Source organism: Ricinus communis, chromosome 6 (genome assembly GCF_019578655.1).
Source record: "Ricinus communis isolate WT05 ecotype wild-type chromosome 6, ASM1957865v1, whole genome shotgun sequence".
Lineage (NCBI taxonomy): Eukaryota > Viridiplantae > Streptophyta > Magnoliopsida > Malpighiales > Euphorbiaceae > Ricinus > Ricinus communis.
In genome coordinates this window covers 11445030-11452627 of record NC_063261.1, presented here as the reverse complement: position 1 = coordinate 11452627, position 7598 = coordinate 11445030, and the positions used below count along the sequence as shown (strand labels likewise).

At 35.2% G+C, this 7598-nt stretch overlaps 1 non-coding gene across 1 annotated transcript; it reads left to right on the top strand.

Moving 5' to 3' along the window:
• The first annotated feature begins 822 nt into the window (after positions 1-822).
• LOC112533826 lies at positions 823-929 on the top strand. Its single transcript, XR_003078181.1, has one exon. It is a non-coding gene; the product is annotated as a small nucleolar RNA R71 (small nucleolar RNA).
• Positions 930-7598: the final 6669 nt, after the last annotated feature.

Genomic DNA, 7598 nt, shown 5'->3' with positions numbered 1-7598 from the left:
TTTTCAAATACTACCTTCTTCTCCTCAACCTTAGGTTCAAGTAATTCCCTTTCATTTCTCAAAGTAATGGCCATAACTCTTTCCTTGGGATTCACTGCGGTGTCACTAGGTAGTTTTCTTCGCCCTTGTTCAGTAATTTTCTTGGCTAATTGCCTTACTTGCAACTCTAGGTTGTGGATTGCTGCTTGATTGGTCTGCACAACTTGATCAATCTTTGCATCAAGTTTCTTCAATGTAGTATCTTGTGAAGCCATATATTGCATCATCATATTTTCCAATGATGGTTTCTTCTCTTGAGGAGCTTGTTGTTGATGTTGTAATTTCAGTCGCTATTATGGAGACCGAGGTTGTCCTATTGGCTTTGTAGCTTCTTAATCTCCTAAGAAAAATTTGGATGATTTCTCCGTCCTGGATTGTAAGTGTTTACAAATGGATCAATCTTTGGTTGCTCATAAGTCCCCATTAATTGACCCTATCATATGTAGCTACTGACAACTTCACATTCATGCATGTATTGGCCATATGCTTATACATACCATAATAAGCACACACCTCCCTATTGAAAGTCTCCTTGTTAAGCAACAACTTCACTTGCTTAGTCAAATCAGCTACTTGAAACCCTATATAACTCTATGCATTAATCTCATAAACTCTACTCCTTTCTCTAATGGCCTCTTGCTGAGAATCAATTGCCAAATTCTCATAGATTCACCCGACTTCTTCGGCAGTCTTATCTCCATAATAACCACCACAAACTGTATCAATTAAAGTTTGACAATTAGCGATCCATCATAATAAAATTGAACCAAAAGAGTAAGAGGAAGATTATGATGTAGGCATTGAATAAGATAAACTTTAAATCTTCCCCACGCATTATAAAAAGATTCTCCCACCTTTTGAGTGAAGTTGCAAATTCTGGCTCTATAATCCAATGTCTTCTCAAGTTAATAGTATTTCAACATAAAGACACCATACGCCTCATCCCATATAGTCAAGGACCCTTTAGAAAAATTCAGCAACCATGTCCTAGCAGATTGCTTCATATAGTAGGGAAAACGCTTTTTCCTTAGCTCTACTTCATTTAGATTCCCAAAAGGAAAAGTCTGCACCACATAGTAAAATTCCTACATGAATGATAATAAGTCTTCAGTACAAACTCTTCAAAATGTGGTAGCATCATCAAGTGAATAGTCTTCAGCTCATAATTCCTAACATTCATAGATAGTTGAATGCAGGACGGGTTTGTATTGATATTAGGCCTTTGGAGATCCCTAAGCCTAAGGATATTCTCCTCTGCTGCCACAACTGCATTCCTCTCGTTTTCCATATGTTCTTTCTTATTGTTTCTATTAGGTTTATAAAATCTTTTCGATTTCAGGATCAAATGGTACTACTTCTGCTCTTTTAGTGCTTTATGATCTTTTTAGGTGCATAAACTAATTGAAAATCTCTTAGCAAAAGAAAGAAAGAAAATAATAAAATAAAATAAAATGAATAAAATAAACACAAGATCTCAACAAATAATAATTAGAAACTGTTGTCCCTGGCGACGACACTAAAAACTTAATTGCTAAAATCTTCACCTACAAGTGCACAAGGTAATCGCAGTATAATATATTGAATCAAGGTCAATCCCATAGGGACAACTCAATTGATATTTGCTAAAACCTTATATAAACTAGAAGAATTAACTTGTAAAGATTGGAAATTGAAATAATAAAAGAAATTAATAAAAAAGATGGAATTTTAATAGTTAAAAACACTAGAAGTCCATATTTCATTTAACGACAATCATCAAAGAAGTCAAATCAAATTCTCAATTATTAAATTCAATTGTTCCTAGGATATTCTAATAATGTTTCAAGCTATTAGATTGTATTCAATTAAGATATCACTAATTCTCAAGGGTAATAAACTTAATCAAACTCACTGAAACTGGGAAATATTGGAACAGAGAAATATTAAAGTTGGTGATTTGGTATTGAAGCATACAAGACCTACTGCATTTGATCCAAGAGAAAGTTCAGGCCTAACTGGGAGGGCCCGTACCTTATAAAGAAAACCTTGCCCAATGATGCTTATAAGAATTCAAATTTAGAAGGGAATGAATTCTCTGAGCCCATCAACCTGGATCGTCTCAAGAAATACTATTTATAAAAATAGAAAAAGGAGAATAACAGAAAAATAGCCTGCTGATCAGAAAACCTGAAAAGCCTGGTCAGTTAAAAATTAAGGCAAAAGAGAGAAAATGATCGGCTTGAAAATCCGAAAGGACTGGCTGATAACATGAGTTGTGTCATGAGAAATAAAAATGTACCCATCTGGGCCTTTACTAAATGAATAAAATTATTGAGAATTTTTATCAAATATGTACATGTCTGTTTGTTACTTTATGCACTACTAAAAAAAAGATAAACTAAATCCTAAGAAAAATCAATAAGATCTAAAAATAGAAGTATCTTCTTTTTCTTCTCTTTGCTTTTGCATCCTTAGATTCAGTAGCTAGCTCTCGACTCCTCTTAAATCTTAAAAATCCAAGTGCAGTGGTAGTGTGAAGCTGAACCCAAGCTTTGAAGTTGTCATTTGTAGTTAGGTCGCTGTTATTACTTAACTTTTGCTCTTTCATTTTGTAAGCTCGATACCAGGACAAGTTCGATAGAGTGAACTTTGAGTAGCGAAGGGAAGAATGCTCCGAAAGGCACCTAAAGACACTTGAAACCTTTAGAATGGACCGTTGCGATCGAAAAGTTCCTTAAAAACCCTTACAACACAAAATTGGAGCCTAAAAAGATCACTCGGCCAAAAACCCTAAGTCGCTTGCCTCAAATCAATGAGTCAAGCTAAGCCCATGTGGGTTTGGGCTCCTAAATGCTATCAACCTCAAACTTAGTGCCTTTGACAGTTAGAATCCACCTAAAGACGCATGGCATCATCTAAAAACATTCTATAACTCCTAAAAATTGATCCTTAACTATCCATTTCATCAACGAGTCACCAACCACCTCTCTAAATCCTAAAAACCCTCACTTTATCATATATAACCATCATATTCTCTACCCAAAAACCCTAGCCACAACTCTTAACATTCAACCATGAAGAAATACCCTAACTTTGCAATCCCTAGACCATCATCTCTAACAACTCCAACCACCTTCTCCTTCCTAAAAACTATAAAAACATCAACTTTAACCCTTTTATACCATCCAAGCACTCAACACCCTTGAACCCATATACAAAATACCCATAAACCACCACTCTACCACCTTAAGATTTATCTTCCAAACACCTCAATAACTAGAAGCACTCCATCGCCCTCAAGTCATCACCCTTTCTTATAAAAAATACCAAAATCCCATTTTTACCAACTTTATAACCACTTTGAAACTAAGCCAATCCCGAGAACACAAAACCCCTTTCACATACTAAGAGTTTATCTTTTAGGTCTCTCAAAGAGGTCCATGAATTCTTTAGAGCTCATTTGGTGTCTTAGGAGACAAGAGAGCCCTCCACCACCCAAAGTTCCATTTCTCACCCTTGATTCTTCAAAGGTAAACCCCAAGGGCCAAAAATCCAGATTGACATTAGTTTTGGTTATATTTCGTGCTCCAAATATCTTACTTTTTACTTATGCATTGATGTTTGGGTGTTAAGTGTGCTAAGAAAACCCCCATTTTTGCTTTTGGGAAGCTCCTCTAAGCTTACCCCATGTGGGCTAAGGCTTACCACCATGCAGGGTAAGCTTCTAGAAGCTTCAAAATTTTATTTTTTGCATGAATGATTTAAGGTAAAGGTATGTGTTTACTTGATGCCAATGATATTTTTAAGCATGAAAACCTCTATCCAACGTGTTTTAGGTTTGATTTAAAGTTTATACGTATGTTTAGATTGTTTTTAGATTAATACATGCCTTATGCTTAAATGTGCTTAGCTAGACTTTAAATGCATGATTACTGGCATGTTTAGGGTTAAAGGAGCGTGTTTATTTTCTTTTTCTTGGAAAATGATTTAATTTTAGTATATATATATATAAAGTTTGAATTTTTATTAGGTTTTTGGGTGTTTTAAGTATTAAAATCATCATTTTATTTGTTTAGTGTCCTAATGCTAATATTTGGTATTAAACTAATATATTTTTCTTCATAGTACAAGTGGGACATTTATACGTGGCCTAGTCCATTTAAGTGGATTATCAATAGTTAAGCTAAATGTGAATTTAATAATTGCCTGAGTGTTTGTGTGATTTGTGTTTATATTAGCTAGGATGTTATAAAATCCTTTTTTATAATTATTTATCTGGTTTGTAACTCATTAATTCCTCTCTTCCCTTTCTTTATATCAATTTTATAAATTGATTGGCTATACTTAGATTTCACTTCACATGCTAATGGTAAATCGAATTTTTAAGTTGATTGATCACCTCACATGTTAACTAAAATAAATCGACTCACCAATATGAGTCCCCAGCCTTCCATATCTTATTCAACTTATTAATTAAAGATAAAATGAACCCAACATCCACAAACTCAATAAAACTAGTTCTTATTTGGTTACTTTGGCATGTTGTATAAAATCTAAGGTACCAATGTACCTCCTCTAGGATTAGCAGCACCAATGTGCCTTCCCTACTTAAGTAGATGTATGCCTCTCCTTTTCTCACCCATTGCATGTTTAGATAAGATAATAAAATATTTATTGTAATAAAATGGGTAGCAACCAAGCTAGGTTAATATGACTAGGGAACCAAAAGCCTTAGAGTCCAGTGGAGGTCGGACTTTGTATCCAGGCGTGTTGGGGTGCCTAACCCCTTCCCAACATGTACCTAACATTCCGAACCCAAATCTCTGATTCGGGGAGGGGGAAAGTTAGGTTCTCCGCGAGGAATCCGAGCTGCCATCTTTTGCCTCTCTTTATTTGTCCCGATTATTTTACTTGGGTGGTGACTCCCAGTCTTCTCTGATAATTTCAGGTCATCGCAGTTGTCGTTATCCCTTGAGACCTCTTCCTGAACGTCTTAATTTTGAATTGAGCCTAGCACGGATAAGACAACCTCTAACATGGTGACGTAGCCGTAATAACTTAGGGCGGTATGGGCAGTGGTTTCGGATGCGCACCCAAGTATTTTTAACGACTACGACACTATAAGGATTTTCAATCTAATCAGGATCACGCTAATTAATCACTAAGACTAGCGCGAAGATGGGAGTCGCCACTCAGGTAATCATTGGGACACTTTTACTAATGAGTGGTGTTTCTCAAATTCCATAAGGAAGCTTACACTATAGAGTCCAGAGATGGATCCAGAAGCCAACTTTCTTATTTGTGTATATTAGTCTCTAACTTTATTGTTTAACAAAGTATTCTCTATAAATGCAAGTAATTTATATACATGCATGCCGAAACCACCACATGCAATACACCTAAAACTAGGCCATTTTATTCAAGCCCAGCCTGTGTTTGTTGGTCTAGTTTACTAACCAATTATATGTAAGACCCAACCTATTCTAGCCCGATTACATGTTATGCTCTTTGGATTCCAGCCTTTAAGCCTGATAGACTACTTGTTATGAGAAGGCCCATTCATTATGGTTTCCACCTTAAATGAGTTTAAACCCTAACTAAACATGCCAAGGCCCGCTAGTCTACTTTGATTTTAGGGTTTCAAGTGCGGTTAATATTGATTAGCCTATGAGACTATCAGATTCATGTTGGATCAATTTTTACCCTTAAGTCTATGTATTATTACAACCTGCCTACAACTATGATTGCAAAAATGGAAAGACCTAAAACTTTATAGAGGCTGAGAATACATCAAAATATGTCAAAAATACTTAAAATTGGGAGTCTAGCTTGAACAGTCGATTGGCTCTAGGGTCCTTAGGTAGGTTTTGTTCGATTTTCCTTTAATCGCCAGCATAATCTCGCATCCCCAGAGCCGATCTTCACATGCATGGACGTTAAAAATTAATTAGAATGAGATAAAATAGATAAAAAAATATCAAAATAAAAGTTACATAACCCAATTAAAACCCTAAATCACTAAAACCCTAAATCTTATAGATTAATAGAAGGCAGTAAAAATAGAAGAATCATGTTTTAACTGATTCAATTACTTAATCATATTAACAAATATATTTAAGTATTAACCCTATAACATGTTTCTAATCAAATCTAAAACCCTAATTGGCAAAACCTCATATATCAAAAAAACATTAAGTTCTTAATATCAAAACCAAAACCCTATTATCATGCAGATTAATGAAAACATAATCTAATCAAATTTATTGTACATCAAAACCCTAATCATGTTTCTAAAACAAAGAATATAGAAAACATAAGAATGAAAGAACTTATTTTATGATGAATGCAGATATATGGTGGAAGAAACCCTCAGGTTGTCACCGTGGATGTTGGATCTGTAAGTATCGGGCGATGAGGATGCAGTTGAGTTGAAAACTGGGTAGCAATCTAGAGCTAGATTTGGCAAATCTTCTATCGATTGAAAAACAGTTTCCAAAAACACTCTTTCTTAAGTGACTTGTTTTCTAAAATGACTCTCTTCAATGGCTTGGATTCTCAAATGATGATTATGATTGATAATACTTTTCTTTCTATTTCCTTTTGATTTTCTCTCTACTTTTTCTTTCTCAGTGTTTCTTCTCTCTTGATTTAGCTCTCAGCTAAATTTTAGTTCTTGATCTCCCCTGAAACCCTAAACACCTCTTTCTATTTATAGAGGTAGGGTTTCAAAGGAAACCTTAGAGAAAGCGATAGGTTTCTAGGAATATCGATAAATATCCAATTTATTTATTTAAAATTTAAATAATTATCGATAAAATGATGATTATCGTCAATAAAACCTTCTAGAATCTGTATTTGGATGTATAATCATCCGAAAAACCGACGTAGGAGTGTCAAAATCCAATCGGTTCTATGAAGAGCTGATTGGCTCTGTAGAGGAAGTTTTAAAATTTGCAATTTAGTCCCTATTTTGTAAAAATTGCTGTTTTGACCGTCAAACTTAATTTTTTTGACAATTAGGTCCAAATTGATTTCAGAAAGGCAATTCCAGCTAGATTAACCTCGACTGTAGCCTTGGAGTCGCCTGTCCTTCACCTTTCGAGACTTGAGAAGGCAATAACTTTCATCATAGGGTTTTCTATTTTTCTCTCGATTTTTAAATCCGGAAAAAGAGTGCTAACAGGTGGGTCTCGAAAAAGCCACGCTCACAGTGGCTACTCCATTGGGAAATGAGGTCACAGTGATTTGCCTCATTTACATTATTCATTCATTCTTACTAAGCCAAGCCCAGGATACCACTCTTGAGGCCAAGTTTTCTTTGTAGATAATTACAATGTTCAACTTCATTTCGTTCACTCTCCAAAGAAAGGGGACAAAACAACTTGACCTAGCCATAAATTCATCATCCATAAGCAGTCATACAAATGGTGAAATAGTGTCTCTCGCAATAAGTGCAGATAATGAGGTGGTGCTTCCTATTCTACCAAGTAGCTATCATTCAGAAATAATCACACAAACGATGAGATGGTGTCTCCCACAATAAGTGCAGACAATGAGGTGGTGCCTCCTATTCTACCAAG